At 38.2% G+C, this 20,396-nt stretch overlaps 1 protein-coding gene across 3 annotated transcripts in view; it reads right to left on the bottom strand.

The window, feature by feature from the left end:
* LOC306871428 (calcium/calmodulin-dependent protein kinase kinase 1-like) overlaps positions 1-20,396 on the bottom strand; it is an 86,963-nt gene that overhangs the window by 48,227 nt on the left and 18,340 nt on the right. For 2 of the 3 annotated variants that reach the window (XM_079419345.1, XM_079419346.1), the window contains exon 2: positions 7,308-7,361. The gene's annotated coding sequence lies outside the window, so the exon portion shown is untranslated. Of the gene's footprint in view, positions 1-7,307; positions 7,362-13,781; positions 13,976-20,396 lie in introns of those variants that run through there. The other variant, XM_079419347.1, reaches the window with a different exon arrangement.

Raw genomic sequence — 20,396 nt, 5'->3', positions numbered from 1 at the left:
ATAAGAAGTTTAGTTAGTTAGTTAGCGACGTGACGTATGACCAAGTATGGTGATCCATCGGAATTCGTGCTCTGCATTTAACCCATCCAAAGTGCAAACAGACAGCAGTGAACACACACACACCGTGAACACACACCCGGAGCAGTGGGCAGCCATTTATGCTGCGGCGCCCGGGGAGCAGTTGGGGGTTCATTGCCTTGCTCAAGGGCACCTCAGTCGTGGTATTGAGGGTGGAGACAGCGCTGGACATTCACTCCCCCCACCTACAATTCCTGCCGGCCCGAGACTCGAACCCGCAACCTTTGGATTAGTCCGACTCTCTAACCATTAGGCTGGGACTTCCCTTTGTGGTTTTGTGGTTTAATACCACAGAAAAAAGCATATTAAAATTAATTTAAAAAATACCTTTGGAAATGTCTGCCTCTTTTTTGAAGCTGCTGTATATAAAAAAACTGATAAACGTTTAGGCGTTCATTACTTTCTCTAAATTTAATAGCACCCCCTCTGAACTGTTAAGCCCCCCCTTAGCACCCCCAACAAAAAATCCTGGAGCCGCCACTGCTTACTACTATTGTCTCGTTCCACATGCAACCCATTTCAGAGAATCCTCTATGAGGGCATGGAGAATTACCATAGGAAATGCAGCTGAACAGTAGAAATGTCATCACAAATAAATCCTTTCTGTCCTACAGTGGGTCGGAGAGACCGAGACAGGCTCTAGAAACAGAGCGAAATCCTATAATGTAAATGTCAAGGGAGCTACATTATACTATTGCTCAAGGTTACCCAAAATATACAGGCCAAACATGGGGAGGTTTTCATCTGCAAGCCCCAGATGCCTTATAAAACTGGCCCCACTAAACTGAATTTAAATGCCTGATATTAAAATGTTTGTTGGCCTATACTGCTTAGACAGCATAGTAAAATTAGTATAGTATAGTATAATGACAGTAACTGTCATTGCTTAGACCAGCGGTCCTCAATTCCAATTCCAGTTTGGTTTTTGTGTGTGTGATTTTTTTTTTCCTGCAGTGAAGATTATAATGGTATTACTACTTTTACAGAATTATTTCACAGGAAAGATTTGTTTATATTTTACAAATAAAGAACTGGACTTCTTTAGTCAATTATTAAAAGTATTACATGTTACACGGGCTGATTTATTCATTTTTAAGTATTTGGGATTTTAAGAACAAGTGGGAAATGTGCTGAATGTTTCATTTCATCCAAGTGAAATTGGCAAGCATTTAGACTTAATTTACATTCGTATTAAACGCGGAGCCAGGTGCGAGTTGACACAGGTTGCGTGTGCGCGTCAGGTCTCGTCCATATTGGCAGATGCGCTCATGAGAGACTTGTGAAGCAGAACCGGGCGCAATACCGTGAGTATAAAAGAGCATTACGAGGCTGTGTGTGCAGCAAGTGTAAACTGCTCGTCTGTGAGACGCGGGAGATGCGCGGCGTGGGGCAGAGCGGAGCGACGATGAGAAGCATTCAGAGACACGGGCTGTGCGTGCGGCCTTCTGAATTAGCATTATATACGAACATGCATTATATACTTATTTCCAATTAATCTGTTGGGGGGATAAAATATGTAAGATAACGTTCATGTAGCCTACTAATAAAAACATCTAAAAATGTATCTTTTATTCTCCAGTACTGAGAGCAGAACCGATAAGGGAGCTCTTGATATGTGTTGTGACGCAGCTCTTGCAAATTACCTTTTTTGTTCGTTGTCTGTCATTTCGAAGCTGAAGTTACATGCATTTTTCTTTAGTTTTAATTTGCCTACCTTTCGATCCGACCCTTTTTAAATGGTGGGCGTTTACGCAGTTGGCTAGAGCAGTGCTGATCGGGGAGAACGGAGGTGCTCTCATTCTATTGGTTAGTAAGACCGCCACTCAAGGCTGGCAGTCGTGCATATGCTCTGAAACCTAGTAATATAGCGTCCACATCGCAGGCTTTGCGATTAGCAAATCGCAGCGTCTCAAATCACGATTGCGATTCCATTTCGATTAATCGCACAGCCCTACTATTATTTTGAATATTTTGCATGCCTCTCTTAGTTAACACACCTGATTCAGATAATCTGCTAGTTAGAAGTGAGCTCCGTGCATGAGCTGTGTTCCAATTGACATGGTTCCTACACAGTGACCATTGCTTCCTACTACTCCCTGAACAGGGGAAATCCGTTGAAGTTTACTTCACTTCGGAACATTCATTCATGGATTTGCGCTGCTCAACGTCTTCACACACGGACGAGTGAGACATAATATACCTCTGTAAATATATACAATTTAAATTCACATCTCGCACACTTCAGTGCACTTTGAATGGAACATAATAGGCTACGTTCGCTTCGAACTGGAATCATGGTGGTATATCCTGTGATATCCACTTCGCAGGGAACTTACGTTCGAATAGAACAAACGTCTGAAGCGATAAGGGAAACATGCAAAATGTGCGGGGGGGAGGGGGGGTGCGAGGACTGGAATTGAGAACCGCTGTTTTAATTAAACAGTTTATTAAAACAGGGAAGAAATGAGCAAATGTAAAGCTGATCTAATATTGTATCTCAATGCAATATCAGCATGGAACATCTATACACAACTCAAGTATATCTGCACAGAACATGAGTTTATGAATAAATACCAAGGTAAAGGTTTGGCTCATGAATATTAAATAGGTTACGTGACAAGACTACCTGGCAACGTTGACATGAGCTAATTAATATTCATGAGCCAGGCCTTCATACTAACATACCAGGATTCTAACACTCATTCCGGCATTACTGTCTAACAGCGCACAGTTCAAAGAGCCCCTGTTTCAGCACTGGGTCAAAGCATTGTCCTCCTGCCAGGCTCAGCACTGGGGCAGTTTTATCTTAATGCCACCAGAAGATTCAGGCCAAGGCTATTTTGTACAGAGAGCAAACACATATTCACTAAGACAATGCATAAGAAATGCCTTACAAAAAGCATACACACAAACACACTACACTGATATAGACATGCTTGAATCTGAATTTAATTTTAACACTTTATTTATGATCACACATCCAAAGCTGGAATCATTTGATCATTAACACCGAGTAACATCAAGACTGCAAATGATGTGCATTAATTAATTTTGAAATAAATATACTTAAAAATGTTGATATGCTGATACAGTATGCTCCACTATTAATAAATTAAAGATGTAAATGTAAATGTTTAAATGTAACTTCTTCCTGTGATGACAAAGTTGAATTTTAAGCAGCCATTACACCAGTCTTCAGTGGCACATAATCCATCAGAAATCATTTGATATACTTAAGATATATTTTTTAAGGATTCTTAGAAGAATAGAAAGTTCAAAACAGCATTCATTTGATTTTTATAAATATAATGTATTTACTGTCACTTTTGAACAATTTATAAATCCAGAAAAAAGATAAAAAAACCCATTACATACCCCAAACTTTTGAACAAATGTATAGATATAAGTCAAAGAGAAACAGTCATAATAATATTTGTCACTTTCAACACAAATGTGTTCAGTAATCATTTAAATACTATCTACAGGCATCTGAAATGTAATGTTACAAGAGCGCAGTGTAGCAGAGACTGCATGTCACATTCACGAGGCGGCCACGCAAGCTTGGCTTGTCAAAATCCAAAATGTTCAGCAAAATCATGTGCGGAAGCCTTTCACTATAAACACAGATTAAGTTCACGGTAAACACCATGATAGTGTGTTAAAAGAAACGACAACAATCACAACATTCCCGAGCAGAAACAACGCATAGCTGACTTTCTAAATTTATACAGATATGCCAGCTCTGCCATACATTATATCAAATTTTGTTTTGTTCCACTTTAGGTGCATGTGAATTTTTGTTCATAGACTAGAAGGACAGTTAAACAAGAGAATATTGTAATCCTCAGACTTCACTTCCTCCTGGGCAGATGGCCATCTGATAACAACATAAGTGAGGCACGATAAGAGAACTCATCTTTAAACAGAGAATTTGACTCATCCAGACACATACTTTCATAACCATGGAAAGTGAGAGACTAATGTTACATGCTACAAGCCTTAAATGATCTATCTGTCTGCATATCTTCCCGTCCGTGCAGTTGGTGTTAGGTGTCACTCTAGTCACACACTCAGATCTCTGTAACAAGAGCTGAATCACTAGGCCTATGGAATCTGCACCCACAGGTTCTATGAATATTTGTGTTTTGTCCTCATTATAATTGCAGCTTAATAGAGTTCTATATTAATGTTTACATAGGAGGGCAAATCTAAATATAATTAATTTGGCTAACTTAGAAAAGTGCGCTATAATGAAAGGACTGTCAACACATTTAAAAGAGCTCATATTCTAGCCATTTTAATTTGCCATTTTAAAGGGATAGTTCACAAAAAAAAAAATCAAAAATCTCACCCTCTTGTCGTTCCAAATACGTAAGACCTTTGTTCATCTTCAGAACACAAATTAAGATATTTTTGATGAAATCCGATAGCTTTCTGACCCTCCATGCAACTACCAGGTTCAAGACCCAGAAAGGTAGGAAGGACATCATTAAAATAGTCCATGTGACATCTGTGGTTCAACCTTAATTTTAGGAAGCTTTGAGAATACTTTTTGTGTGCAAAGAAAACAAAACAAAAACAACTTCATTCAACAATTTCTTCTCTTCCGTGTCTGCCTTTGACACTCATTCACGACAGTACCACAATGTCATTTGGAACGACATGAGGGTGGTGACAGAATTTTCATTTTTGGGTGATCCCTTTAATTATATCTCCTAAGACACAACATTTTGGCCAAATTCTAAGGCAGCATCACACTTATCCATTGTTTAAAACATAGACTGTAAAAAAAGATGGACGACGCGTCTCCACTTCCTTCCACTATAGAAAAGTGATGCGAATACATCTCAGTATGGCCGCTGCCATCTTGAGTAAATGACGTCATTTGCTCAAGATGGCAGCGGCCATACTGAGATGTAGAGCTTCGTTTGGAACCAGATTCTGCGCAGTAGAGTCGTGAGGTGGAGCCGCGGAATCAAACTCCCGCAGACCCAATCAAACATAACGACACTCCCCGTTTTTATAGCATCAAATTACTAGCTAAAATCAAACTTATCACAAAAACGAACAATTGAACATATATCAGCGTGATAACAACTACCTTAAATGATCAAAACCATATTTCGGAAAATTTTACAAAACCTTTATGTACGAAACAAAATAATAAATTTAGCTTCTTTAGCTCAAATGACCCAAAATACTTCTTATGCTAGCCCATCATATTAAGCATTGCAATTTCTCCCAATCTCCTCCCCATTCTGTCTGAGGTAGGCTGGCACATTTAGGCTAGCAATTTCAGTTGACTTTCTAAACTCATCCAGACAGGCCTGTCAGCTCCTGCTAAAGAGAATATAACTCACACCGTGTTTTTCCATGTGTGAGTGTGAGCTTGCATTCACAGATGCTTCAATTGTTCTCCCAGGTGCTAGATATCCATTTCAATCCAAGACATCTGTATGCAGTGAGCAGACTTTAGTGCACACACACACACACTTTCTTCCTGCACTGGCAGAGCTGAGCTCTAGCAGGCGTCCTAGTAGAAGCAGTGTGCATTTATGCGGCTGTTAAAGCGAGTCCGTCCGGATGAGGAGGAACACAGAGCAGAGTGAAGGATATGTGACGAGGGAAAACAGGAGGAGGAGAGGTGAACGACTGCAACGCTCCTTGCCCACGTTCTGCCTCCTCTCACTTCAATTCAACACCAAAGCTTTGATGCAAACTGTGAGGGAACAGCGCCCAAACGGTTCTAGCGCTGTATCAGTCAGTGGGTGGTGATCTAGAGCGGTAACCGTGTGCTATTACACAAGATAAACAGCAAACTATCGCTTGACTAAACACAGAGAAAAAGATCTGCATTTAAATAGAAAATAATGAATGGTGTGGCACCATAAATGTTCTACACTCTGCAACTAGTGTATGCTATTATTGAGTCACGAAAAGCAGGAAAAAACAATGTTAAAGGGAACATCAGATGAAATGTTCACTTTTTGGCTTTTTTTTTTTTTTTTGCATTTAATTAGGCTTCTGGCATTCTGCCAGACCAGAAAACCTGAAAAGAAAGCACAGCTAGTTTGTTATGAGCTGTCTGATTGTGTGAACAGTGCTGTTTTGACAAGGTTTTGTTGTTTTACAAGACCATTGAGGAATTATAACCTAAGTATATGTTACAGACATTTCATGAAGACCCTAAAGAATCACACCAACTTGTGGAAAATGGGTATCCGATGTCCCCTTTAATGCAAATAATAAAATGCAACTCTACGATCGTCTGTATTTAGAACAACAAAATTAATATGTTTAACTTTTAAAAGGAAGGAAAAACACTGTCACATCCATCTGTCACTTGATAGAAGCCAAATTAGGCAGATGCCAACATGGACAGGTTACACAACATGCCCTTATGCTCGAAAGCCACAAACAAAACTGCACTGCAAAAAATATTTTCCAGGCAGATAGATAGATAGATGATAGATAGACCATAGATAAGACCAATGTCCAGATAGATAACACCATATAGGTTGTACATCACACTTCCACTTTTGTTTATATACTTACAAAACTGTCAATTGTCTGATGGTTGTGACAATCATTAAAACACACATACCCAAGCACTTTTTGGATAAAATCAAGGCTAAAATCAACATTTATTTTGCTGGCAGCAATGTTTGGTAGTGGTTTAACCAGTCAGATACCTAGCAAAGACAGGTCTCCTGTTTTCTAAAGCATCTTAGTGGGGCTTGGCTACTTAAGTGACAAAACCTACTCTCTTCTACCGCACATCCAAATGCATAGGAAAAGTATTGCTACGACACACGATGGATTAGAGAATAGTTTTACCATCTGAAGAGTCTATAAACAGCCATTACTTTCCCTTTAAGAGGTTGGTAAGTGCTGAGGGAGAGTGGGAGCGCTGATGAGATGAATATTGACAGGCTTTAAACTGCTGGAGCATACAGTGATTGAGGACACAGCCAATGTACAGGCAGATGAATACAAATGGGATTTCACTCATGGAGGAACAACTAGACAGATTACAGTTAGAGTGTTTAATATGCTAGCACTTGAGCTGGAAGCTGCCCTTTTGGACCAGTCTACAAACATCTTGATGGAATCAGGTGTAAAGGGTGTTATTTTAAAAGGATCTGTCAAAAATAATTGTAACACTAAGACAGTGATAATAAAGTGGACCTTATTAAGTATGCACTGTAGATGAAGTAGGACATACTCACTTCAGTTTTGCAGCATTGGATGTTTCTTTCACTAGTCTCTCCACAGAAAGAGATCTGTGAGTGAAATAAAAAAACTCTGTTAACCTAGTATGAGTAAAAGTCAACACAAAGAGTATACACTCCAAAACCCGTTATTCAAAATAAATATTGTGTACCCATCCTGAAACATGAGCTTTACATCCTCATTAAAGTACATATCTGTTAGTATTGCTGGGAAGACATACAAATAAACTGAAGGTATTGGCAAATAAATTATGTTACAATATTATAAAGGTGATCTATCCGTGATTTAGTATTTATAAGATGTATGACAAAAAGTCATAAGATAAATCAGTGCTTTAAAATTAAAAAAGTTCACTGGATTGTAGAGTTTTATGAATTACTGCTCCCATAATCACTAGAAAAAGTACATAACTTTTAAATTAAATTTAATTTACCTCCTTGTTTCTGCTATATTGATTACACCTAGAAAACAGTTTCATGGATCAGACAATATCTACAGTGAATCTTTTTGTTAATGAGCTAAAAGTAAGTCTAGATTATGAATTTTTCTTGTGACACAGGTTTGATTAAATTATGTTTAGATTTAGAGGAAATGTAGTATGAAAATTAAAATCACTTTAAAAAAAAAATCAATCATGATATAAAAATTTCCATCTTCTTGTTTCAATGCTGACACTGTTAATGTGTACAGTATAATAAACCTACAAGAGTTGTGTTTTTTGTTGAAAAGTAAGTAAATTTGTAAGTAAAAATAAAATAAAATAAAATAAAAAACTTCCTGAAAAAAATATTAGTTATCCATTACACTTACACAAAATACATTCAAACAGAATAAAGTTATTAGAAATATTTCACAATATTGTTTTTTTTTTTTTTTTAATAAATGCAGTCTTGTTGAGAATAAAAGACACTTCAAAAACATACAAAAATCTTTTTCTGCACAAATATCAAATGCACAAGTGTAATATCTCTTTCTGTGTTTCTGGAGAGTGGAAGAGTGATACAGCACACAAAACATAAGCCAATGCTCGTTCTAACCAAGTTTTCCAAATTACAATTATTACAGGCAGAACTTGAGACAGATGGTTAACGGGAAATTTCTAAGCTTTGTGAACAGAGCAGCAGATGAACTCAAAAGAAATACCACCCTCTTTTCCAGCAGGAATCCAGACTGCCCTCTTTTCAGAAGTATGATGTGGACAAAAAGGCCACTTATGAAAAAGTCAAGCCCACATGCAAGAGTACCAGACAAAGCAACTTGTCTGCCTTCTCCAGAAGAGATGTTTGAGTCTTCGGACTGCGGAGAGCTCCTACAAGCCCGTTATGTCAGCTAGGCCTGAATTTCAGAGCAAATGTTGGATGTGGCATATGTCACAGGGATCTTGGGTCTGGTTTGAGGTCTTAAGCCACAAGTCTTAATTTCAAACATGAAGCAGCACCATTAAAACCTATTCAAGTCGGCATGGAAACAAAACAGAGCTGCCAACAGATTCAAGTGGGATGGGGATTTCAGAGGAGGCTGTCAGAGAATGCCAGCGTGAGAGGATGAACGGCCAAACGAAGACTCTTCTCAGATAGAAACTTCAATTGTATGCTCTAAAGAAGATGAAAGAAAGAACTGAATATTTCAGCTATACAACAGAGAGAGACATAAAGACAGATGCCCTACAGGATATCAAATCAAATCAAATCACTTTTATTGTCACATCACCACAGCACATGTGCCTTCGTGAGTGAAATTCTTGAGAGCGTGCTCCAGACAGTGCAGAAACAATTTACATATAGACATTACATACATACGTACAGACTTATACAGATGACAATGTGTGTACTGAGTATATGTATGTGTATATTACACAGTGTACTATTTGACAGACATACAGTTATCGATACACATTATACACAGTATGTAGTACACATTCTACGTTATATACACACAGTAATATGCGAAGAAGGTGTGCAAATGTCATGGATGTGCATTGGATGGTATCCAGTCACTGTAAAAAGATTGTTGTATTTGTGCAGTAGTGTACTGGTAGTCCAGTTTGAACTGTATGGAATTAAAGTGCAGTGCGTGGTATATTGTAAAGTGGGAGTGTGCTGCAGGGTGTATTAGTTTTGATTGTTCATTAGCCTGATAGCCTGAGGAAAAAAGCTATCCCTCAGTCGGCTAGTGCGGGATCGGATGCTGCGGAGACGTCTTCCTGAGGGCAGCAGAGAGAGCAGTCTGTGGGACGGGTGGCTGGAGTCACTGATGATCCTCCGGGCTTTCTTTATACACCGCCTGGTGTAGATGTCCTGGAGGGAGGGAAGCTCACCTCCAACAATGTGACGGGCAGTTCGCACGACTCTTTGCAGAGCTTTGCGGTTGCCAGCAGTGCTGTTTCCAAACCAGGCGGTGATGCAGCCTGTCAGGATGCTCTCCACAGTGCAGGTGTAGAATGATCTGAGGATGCTGGGGCTCATTCCAAACTTCCTCAGCCGTCTCAGGAAGAAGAGGCGTTGGTGTGTCTTCTTCAGCACTGCATCTGTGTGAGCGGACCATGTGAGATCCTCAGTGATGTGAACACCAAGGAATTTGAAGCTGTTTACTCGCTCCACAGGTGTCATGTCGATGGTGATGGGTGTGTGTTCTCTGCTCTGTCTCCTGAAATCCACCACCAGCTCCTTGGTCTTATCGATGTTGAGTGAGAGGTGGTTCTCTTGACACCATTTAGTCAGGGTTCTCACCTCCTCTCTGTAGGCCGTCTCATCGTTGTCAGTGATCAGGCCTATCACCGTTGTGTCGTCTGCAAATTTGACGATGACGTTGGAGCTGTGTGTTGCTGTACAGTCATGTGTGTACAGGGAGTACAGGAGTGGGCTGAGGACGCAGCCCTGAGGAGCACCAGTGTTGAGGGTCAGCGGGGATGAAGTGTTGTTGCCCATTCTGACCACCTGACATCTGCCTGTCAGGAAGTCCAGGATCCAGCTGCACAGAGATCCGTTTAGTCCCAGAGTCTGGAGCTTCTCAACCAGTGTGGCAGGCACTATGGTATTGAATGCTGAGCTGTAGTCCACAAACAGCATTCTCACATAGGTGTTCTTATTTTCCAGGTGGGAGAGAGCAGTGTGCAGGGTGAAGGCAATAGCATCGTCTGTGGAACGGTTTCTGCGATATGCAAATTGTAGGGGATCCAGTGAGTCAGGCAGCACAGAGCAGATGTAGTCTCTGATGAGTTTCTCAAAGCACTTGCTGAAGATGGGTGTCAGAGCAATGGGCCTCCAGTCATTCAAGCATGTGATTTTATTTTTCTTTGGTATGGGCACAATGGTGGATTTTTTGAAGCATGCGGGAACCACAGACAGAGAGAGGGAAAGGTTAAAAATGTCTGTGAAAACCCCGGCCAGTTGGAATGCGCATGCTCGGAGCACACGGCCTGGGATGCCATCGGGACCCACAGCCTTGCGGATGTTCACCCGTCGGAAGGATCGGGTTACATCTGCGACAGAAAAGGAAAGTGCGCTCGCCTCTTCTGCTACAGCCGCGGGAGCGCGCTCTGTGTGGGCGGTGTTGTGAGCCTCGAAACGAGCATAAAAGTGATTAAGTTCGTCCGGTACAGAGGCGGCAATGTTCACAGTAGCTGGTTTATTCCCTCTGAAATCTGTGATGTTATCGATACCCTGCCACATGCTTCTTGCGTTGTTGGATTTGAATTGTTCTTCAACTTTGTTTTTATATTGTCGTTTGGCGGCTTTGATTGATTTACTGAGATTCCTGATCGTCAGAGTTTCCGGATTTAAAGGCAGATGTCCGCGCTGACAGGTACAACAAAGGCAACCGCTTAGAGACAGTCTGAATCCAGACACTAATTTAGACACATTTATAACACATTACAGTCCTTAAAGACTGCAGTGTCCCTTCAGCTAATGGTGCAAGGCCTTTCTGCTATCCATCTACTTAAAGGGCCCCATGGAACATGAAATTTGTATTTAATGGGCTCTTATAAATGACAACAATACATTTTATGGATTACACACAGTTGTGCATGCTTATATCATCAACCTACATGAACAGGAGTTAGTGTATATTATAGGCGAAATAGTTTAGTGCTGAAATAGTTTTAGCATTGTTAGAATGTATAAATAAAACAAAAGGAAACTAATGATTCATTTCGTCAGAACTACTGCAATGATATACAGTTTATTTTTATTGTAAATACTGTGCAAGTACATCTATGCCCTTTCTGAGAAAAAAGTGTCTTATATTAGGAATTTATCAGCATGTGTCAATATTGGATACTTGTTGACTGATATCTAATTATGTCTATTTGTAGATATATAATATAACATATAACTTTTACCATCATTAGTGCTAACTTAACAGGTAGGAGTATTTTACAGTAAAGAAGCAACCCTTCAAGAGGCCATTGATCATAATATGAAAATATAATATATTGGCAAGAATATTTAGAACTGTTTTTATGATTAATATTAGATTAGATTAGATTAGATTCAACTTTGTCATTATGCAGAGTACAAGTACAGAGCTAATGAAATGCAGTTAGCATCTAACCAGAACTGCAAGAATATAGTGTTTTATATACATATAAGTGCAGAGTAAATGAAGATATGATTTACAAAATGTACAGTGGAATTGCTATATACAGTATTGAGCAGAGTATATACAGAATATAAATAGGAATGCAATGTAGGGATTGTATGTACATTATGAACAGAGCAATGTGGGATTATATATACACATTAGGAACAGCAGAGACGTGAGAACAGTGGTAATAAATAAATAAATACAGCTGGATGAGTGTGTGCAAGTATTGATAGAACAATGTATTCTATGCAAAATAACAGTAGTGCAATAATTAATATCTAATATTAGTCTCTTATGCTCAACAAGGCTGTATTTATTTTATAAAAATACAGTAAAAACAGTAATATTGTGAAATAGTACTATAATTTAAAATATTTTTTGTTTTTGAATATTTTTTAAAAACGTAATTTATTCCTGTGACGCAAAGCTGAATCTTCAGAATCATTACTCCAGTCTTCATCGTCACATGATCCTTCAGAAATCATTCTAATATGCTGATTTGGTGCTCAAGAAATATTTCTTATATGTTGAAAACACTAAAATACCTTCTTTTCAGGATTCTTTGATGAATACAATGTTAAAATGAACTGCATTTATTTGAAATTCAAATCTTTTGTAATATTGTAAATGTCTTTGTCACAATTTTGTTCAATTTAATGCATCCGTGCTTTAAAATAAAACTTACTTACAAGACACGATATGTGAAGTTCACAGTATCACGCATCCAGCTAACAGCTTTAATGTCTGAAGCCCCCGGGCATGTGCACTGACCTACAGAAAGCACTACTGCTTATGGCCAGTTGGCCAGACCTAACAGCTTTAACTAGCACTGATGTGTGTGCACGCTGAAATCTACCAATGTATATAGCATTCACAGCCTACTGCCAAGCTACATGCATAAACTGAATTTTACTGTAACACGTATAAAGTAGCTACACTAATAAGAAAGTGTAATGTATGCAACATTTTAATCTGGTTAATCTAGTATAACAGTAGACTCGTGATCTACATATTGGGCAAGTACAGTGACTGAGAGAGAGCTTAATTCATACAGTAATGGACAGCAGAGACTAATCCTCACTGCTGATGTGGTGTGATCAGACTGATTCATTAATCACTAGTAATCCCACGCTAAGAACGGACACAATATGAGGACAGAGATGAAGGAGGAACAGGCTGGAGTGACAACAGGAAGTTGTTGACGAGAGAGAGAAAAAAACTGTGACAGTGTATCGATGAAATCAAGGCTGTAAATCATTTCAAATGTTTAATCAAATGATTTACATGATATTCATCACAATTATTCACATACATATTAATAGCTGTTGCACTGTAAACTCGAATAAGTTAGCAGTACTTCTACTAAAGATTAAGAACTTTAAATTTTTATTTTACACTACACAAGCATGTTAATTGCAATTCAATTTAATTATCGGCTAAGCCAACTCATAAATGTGATCGCTTAAACATCATGTTAACTCGTACGTACTATATAACTATATTAATTTTACAGCCCATCAAAACTGCAACATAACAGAAAACCCTATAAACCCCATCATAACATTAAACACTAACATCTCTCCGTATACACAAAATAACACTTCATTTCAACATTTATTCTCTTTATATAATCTAATGCAAAGAATGCTGGGAACTAGAAATCTGCTGCAGCTCATTCAGTTCAGTGAAATGAAGTAATTTCATGTAATTAGAAATTAGAAGACAAGCCCAAATACATTATTGTACATCACTGTGGCAGATGAGTAGATAATATAAAATGTCAATATATTTTTTATTTCCATATTGATTATAAGCCCAAGACTGACCAACAATTACACCAATCATTTTTGCAGTTGATTTGTCTGAGGTTGAATAGTGCCTACCTCCCTGTTTTTGTGTTGTGTCTTGCCTCAACCACACAGCATTTTTTTAAGATGCCGTCAAGTTGATTGTCACTTCCAGAGAAGAAAAGAAATTACATTTTAAAGGTCTATTTTTAAAACCTGACAAGAAAATGAAGAGATGTGATGGGAAAATCATACAAAGCGGTCTCGGCATCTACTTTACAATCAGCAACAGCTTTATATTGCAGCCATTAAGCCCTTAAGAAGGATCCATTTCAAACTGTACACACACACACACACACACACACGTGCTAATGTGAGTGCGGTTCACGTGGGGGCAGGAAGCAGGGGACATTCAATCTCCACCCTGCAGTCATTCTACAAGCATGCAATCCTCCTCTTTATCTCAGCATAGAATCTCATTTTACCTCCTCAAAGACTCATTTTAACATTTAAACATTTAACATTTTAGACATAAAGAGAATCTGTCACAAGAGTTCATTATGGAATTTGAAAACAGCATCTTCTTCATATGCACAGTATAGCTGACACACAGCAAAACATCACTTCTTTCTTACTCAATAAAGTCACCTCTTTCTTTTCTGTCTCAAAAAAATACACATTATCTTCATCAAGCACCAAATATGTGTCAGTTTTCTGTTTTATCAGTGAAATTTACAGTCACTAGCACAAAAGCAGCAGTAAAGACTGTTACAAAAGATTTCTATTTCAAATTAATGCTGTTTTTTTGTAGCTTTCTATTGAATCAAAATATTCAACGGTAATGATAAAAAAAAGTCTCTTTAGTACAAAATCATCATATTAGAATGATTTATGAAGGATCATGTGACTGAAGACTGAAGTGATGGCTGCTGAAATTTCAGCTTTGCCATCATAGGAATAAACTATATTTTAAAATATATTAAAATAATAAATAGTTATTATAAATTGTAATAATATTTAAAAATATATTCTTTATTAAAACATTTGCAATACTTCTTTCAAAAACATTTTTTTTTTCAGTTTTAGCTTTTTTGTTTTCTGTTGGAGAATTCTATTTGATAGAAGACTACAATCTCAATATTTCTCAAAAGATTGCTTACATGTTTGTTGCTGGGTACATTAGTGTAATTAAAGTTTTAATTAACCATGATAAATGACATGAAAGCATGCCAGTTGAGGTCAGGGGTAAAATTGGATTACACGCTTGGGAATCAAGCTCGAGATCTGAAATCATTTAAAACTAAAAGCCAAATTAGCAGTATGGACACCCTAAGACCACATCATTTTGTTCTACATAACCAATTATTTCATTTAGAAACTATCCAATGCCCCGTGACAGACTTTCACCCAGTTGAATAAGGTGTAGGGTATTTCTAGTTTGTGTTCACATTGTCAAATCTCAAACTGTACTTCTAATCCCACAACAACTCAGTGCAGCATGTCTGGAGTATCCAAAACACACATTTCCAAAAGAGAGAGTGTGTGTTCAGTGACAGGTTTGAGTGCGTCAGTCTGTAATCCGGGTCACTTTAATTGAATAACACAGATTATCTTGTCTCGGGGAAGCTATTGTAGCCACAGCCACTCGCTCTCATTGAGAGCGGACATATGAAATATCCTCATTCTACAGACTGTAAAAAGATGATTTATGTTTGAGAACAAAAATAGCAGCAGGCACATTCCCTGCCAAATCCTGAGCTAACCTCTACGTGCCCTACTAACCCCTAGCTAGGGAATTTGGGATTAGCAAATGGAGAGAGAGGTATGAACGCCTCGTTTCATTTATTCACACGGTCCGAAGGCTCGCTGAGGGGTTGGCTGGTGGATGGAGACATGATCCGGTCCTACGGGGGTGAGGGAGGGGACCCAGATGGACAGGAACCCATCGTTCATGCCATGGGACTTCCAGGGTGTTCCCCTCCCTGCACTGCATAAGACGTCGCTAAGACTTCCACAGCGTCCCCTTTCAAAGGTCACTGCCTGTCCAGGGCAAGCAGTGTGGGTGGGGCATAAGGGGATGAGCTTCTGGTGTTTTCCCATTACCAAATAAAAATTATGGACCTGCAGAACCAGCTGACAGGCTGTGCTTGATGACTACACATGTGACATTAATCGCGCTGTGGGGGATTGGATCCATCTGGGGACATCCCAACTGAAATAGCTCTAGGATGTGTTAGAGAGAAAACACACACACACACGCACGCACACACACACACACACACACAGAGAGCACTAAATTTAGCCGATGGTAATCATCATTCATAAATGATGAATGCTGCAAATTCATGTTTGTCCTGAGAGACTCTGGACCTCACCCAACTCACAGTGTGTGCCTCTAAAAACAGCCCAGCGAGGAGGAGGAGGAGGAGGAGGAGAAGAGTTCTTACACACAAACACACACACGGCTCTTCCTGCACCATTAAATGTCCTACGAGCAGCTGAATGTTACGTCTTTACATAACTTAACGAGACACAATAAATTACTATGTTCTTCTCCTTGGTCTAGCATTTAAAGAAACAATGAAAAAGTTAAATGTAGAAGATGAACAATAGCGGGGTCTTCTGCACATTGTCCTTCCTGCTGGTTGGGCTGCTGTATCGCATACAAAAGGACATTTTAATGAGGAGATTCACTCTCGGAGCACCACAAAGTATTTAGATGTCTCAAAACCTGACAGTGTTGTAATGTAATAAAAACCTAATATTAATATGTAATTTAAAGAAATAGTTTAATTTAGCTCAAAGGGAATCATTTATGATTTTATAGGGATTTGAACAGAATCACTGTTACGGCTGATCACTGAGGCGGCAGCGATTCATTGACCAAGCCATATAACTCTGCACTAGATATTAAAATCCAAAATATTGTGAAAACATTATTTAATAGCATAGTAACAAGATCGGCAGTTTAAGACATTAACTTGTGAGCACAAAACACAAGATACTTCTCTTTTCAATATAAATAAGATTTTATTTATATAAACATAAGACATAAACTAACCTAACACACGAACACAAGCATTCACACATTCACACGTTGCAGAAAGAAAGTAAGGAAAGGATGAGTTTAAGAGAATGAAAATGTGAAATCCCACGTTTACAACAATATGTTCAATTGCATAGACCTGAACAACCATCGATCACTTATTTAACCCTCGCTTTGAGTTTCTCAATGAGGCTAAAATTTATATTAACTGCGCCTGATTCAGTTAGAATCTGGAGGTGTTACTTGCTTGCTTTGCTAAGGGAATCCCTTTTGTTGTCGTCCTTGCAGGAAAGGGTTCAGTAGTCTTTGAAGTGACGTCTTGGGCGTTGGCTGAGGATGCAGAGTTGGTCTGGTTGAAGTTTGAAGCGAGTGCAGTCGGAGCTGGACTTTGCAGCAAACTTACATTAGAACACGAAACTCCACGGAAATAAAATAAACTAAAGTAAAAGAATAAAAGGATGTAATGAGACTAGGTGGTTTTCTTCTCATTATGGTAGCAGCTGGCACGTGGGCCATAGCACGCTCAAAGAACAGCGTCAAAGCGCGGTGGCAAAAGAGAAGAAAAGGAGAAGGGTGACCAAGAGCAGCATTTTTAAGAAGAGATAAGGGTGACTAAGAGAGAGTTTGATGGTGTCCTGAGTTTTTAAACTCGGCTTCTGGACACATCCCCTCTGGTCTCTTGACCAATTAGATAGGCTATTATCTTAGCTAGGGATGTTCCTTCCATCATAAATCAGCATGTTATCAGTCACATGGTCCAAATGTTACAGGCTCTTGCAAAGTATACTTTTGGACATGATTTCTATAACAAGGCTATGATGCATTTGACAAAGAATTGATTGGAAGAAATATTTAAAAGCATGATTTTTCACACTCATACCAAACATGAATATTACCATTTAAGGCTTAAGCTATTCAATACTTATTAAAAGCAAGACATACTCAATGAGTGATTAAAACAAGGATAGTCAAATGTGTGGGCTACAAACATAATGTAGGTTATTTCTATGCAGAGAAATAACTCGGGTCCTTTTAAGATGATTTTTAGTACATATGAACAGATTGTCTCTAGTGTGTAGTTCTATGGACCAGAGTACGACCAGAGAGAGGTTAAAAGGTCTCCTAAGGAATTCAAGTCTTTGTCTTGTATGGGGGAAGACCTGCCCAAGAGAGTCTGTAGCTCGTGATTTTCTATCACAGGTTTACATGTGACCATCAGTCTTGATTACTTGCAACAAATTTGACAGTCTCCTTCCTGAATTGGAATGATCAATATGTGTTCTTTTGTCTCAAGGTTGTAAGCTGTTCTGCGACAGAGCCTTGCTGGTTAGTTTGCTTGCTTCAGACTAGTTGGCGCTAGGATTTGGACAGATTTATGACGTTGTCCTGTTACAGCTTTGAGGCCCCTCTTTCTGGAATCTCAGCTTCTCAGGTTTCAATGTTCTGATGCATCTTAAATTTGTCTGATTCAGTCTCTGATATCCTACAGTGTGGACGAAGAGAGACCTGTGTTTGGACAGCTATCACGCAAGAACAGCTGAATCACATTTCCATCATCGTGTGGGTGGGTGAGGTTTAGTCACGGGTGGAAGCAGGTTTTGCATACAATGTTTTCAGTAACACTTTTCAATACAGTGTAAGGTTCAATTTGCTAATAGTAGTTAAATGCGTAGATAAGACAAACTAATAAAGAACAACATTTTTTGCAGTATTTATTAACTGAGGTTAATGTTCAGTTTTGCTATTGTTCATAATTAATTAATGTACGACACCATTCAAAAATAATTAGTTTGAAAGATGTTCCTTAAACTGCCAAGAACTATTTGAAAAATACAGTTAAACAGTAACATTCAGAAATATTATTTCAAAATTAAAATAACTGTTTTCTATTTGAATATATTTATATTCAGTGTCACATGATCCTTCAGAAATCATTCTAATGATTTGCTGGCTCAAGAATAATTTCTTCTTACTATTTTTTATTATGTTAAAATGTAAAAAATAGCAATTATTTGAAATAGTTTGAATGTAAACGTCTGTCAATTTTGATCTGGACTTGCTGAATAAAGGAATATTCATTTCTTAATGTCTTCAAACTTTTGAACATATTATATGAACAAATTAACTTTAAAATGCAAAAGATATATTTAAATATATATAAGAGTATATTTAGAAATTACTACTGTTCGAAATTAATAAATGCTGTCAAAATTGTATTAATTGTTAGTTTGCGATACCTAATGCATTAACTAATGTTAACAATGAGGTGAATTGGGCATTTGGATACATAAATGTAAATAGAATACTGTCTTTCTTCATAGAAAATAACTAATATGGATCCAAAAACTAGACTTCGTTTAACTGCAGATCTTGTTTGATGGCAAGAAATTGATGTGCTTCTCTGAGTACATGTTGTGAAATTTACCATTGCCAGTGTAATTGTGTCGCCCTTCATCTGGGCAAATCCAATTAACAGCACTGGAGGCTTGAAAAGAGAGGAGCTGGAAAAACACATGGACTGACTGCATGTGTGTAAAAGTGAGAGAGTTTACAAGCTCTGTGCACAGAGTAATGGCTTTGACAGTGATTAAAAAAAATACAATTTTTAATGGTTTTCCTAGAAGCGAAATCAGGGAGAAGACAATGTTAGTGACAATCAAATAAAACCCACTGGAAAAGAATTCTGAGAATTCTGATTTAATTTAAAGAAAATCTATCTTAGATGTCATACAACACTACTGTGCAAAAGCACAACCTATTTCAAGGAGAAAAGAATCAACACTGTTCTAACATCTTTACTTTGACAAATCAACCTAATTCACAACTTCAATAGTTCAAAACGCACAACTATTATGAGTCTCAAAATGTTTCAGTGTGCGAATAGGTTGAAATGTTGCATGGTTCGCTACTATAGACACATATTGAACTCACTCTCACTGCATGAAAAAGAAACTCACATTATATGACTAAAAGGAAGGATATTAATTTTGAGGACTGAATGTCTCTCACATTCGTGGCTTTTTGGAAGGATTATTGCATTGTTAATCTACAATCAGGCCTCTTTACATTTCATCTTGCAGATTTATGAGTCCTGTGAGGACAATGTCGACGAGGGAAAAAAAGCTTTAAAGGTAATGCAACATTAGCATACTGTATTTACATTTTACTTAGGGATTTGGGAAATCCAACCACAGTCCTTTTAATGATGCTGTATATTTCTGTATCTCACAGGAGTAATATGTGGACAGCACTGAGCTGTTTTATTGACTAGTTTCACAGTGCATAGCATGAGCTCTTAACATAAAATGGCATTGCTTTGTCAATAATTAAGCACATAGTCATATATAACGTACTGTAATATAGTCTGTCTGAACATATACACTGTCAACAGTTCATCTAATGTCCTTTGTCTCCTCTAGAGGCCTCACTGGACAGCAGTATAACAGAAAGACAGTGTTTTTATGGTGATATGACAGCTCCCTGTGTAACACTATGTGTGGCGAAAGGTCATTATGCCAAAAGACAAACATGATGCTGGCCATATCAGGAGATACAATCACTAGAGACTAAAAACAGCTCCACGGCAATAAAAGACCAAGCAGAAACATCTTGAAATGACTTTCAATGCATGAAATCTGCAAATAATACTCTTGTTTGAAATACTG

Source organism: Barbus barbus, assembly GCF_936440315.1.
Source record: "Barbus barbus genome assembly, chromosome: 6".
In the NCBI taxonomy this organism is placed as follows: domain Eukaryota; kingdom Metazoa; phylum Chordata; class Actinopteri; order Cypriniformes; family Cyprinidae; genus Barbus; species Barbus barbus.
This window is presented reverse-complemented; position numbering and strand designations above follow the sequence as displayed.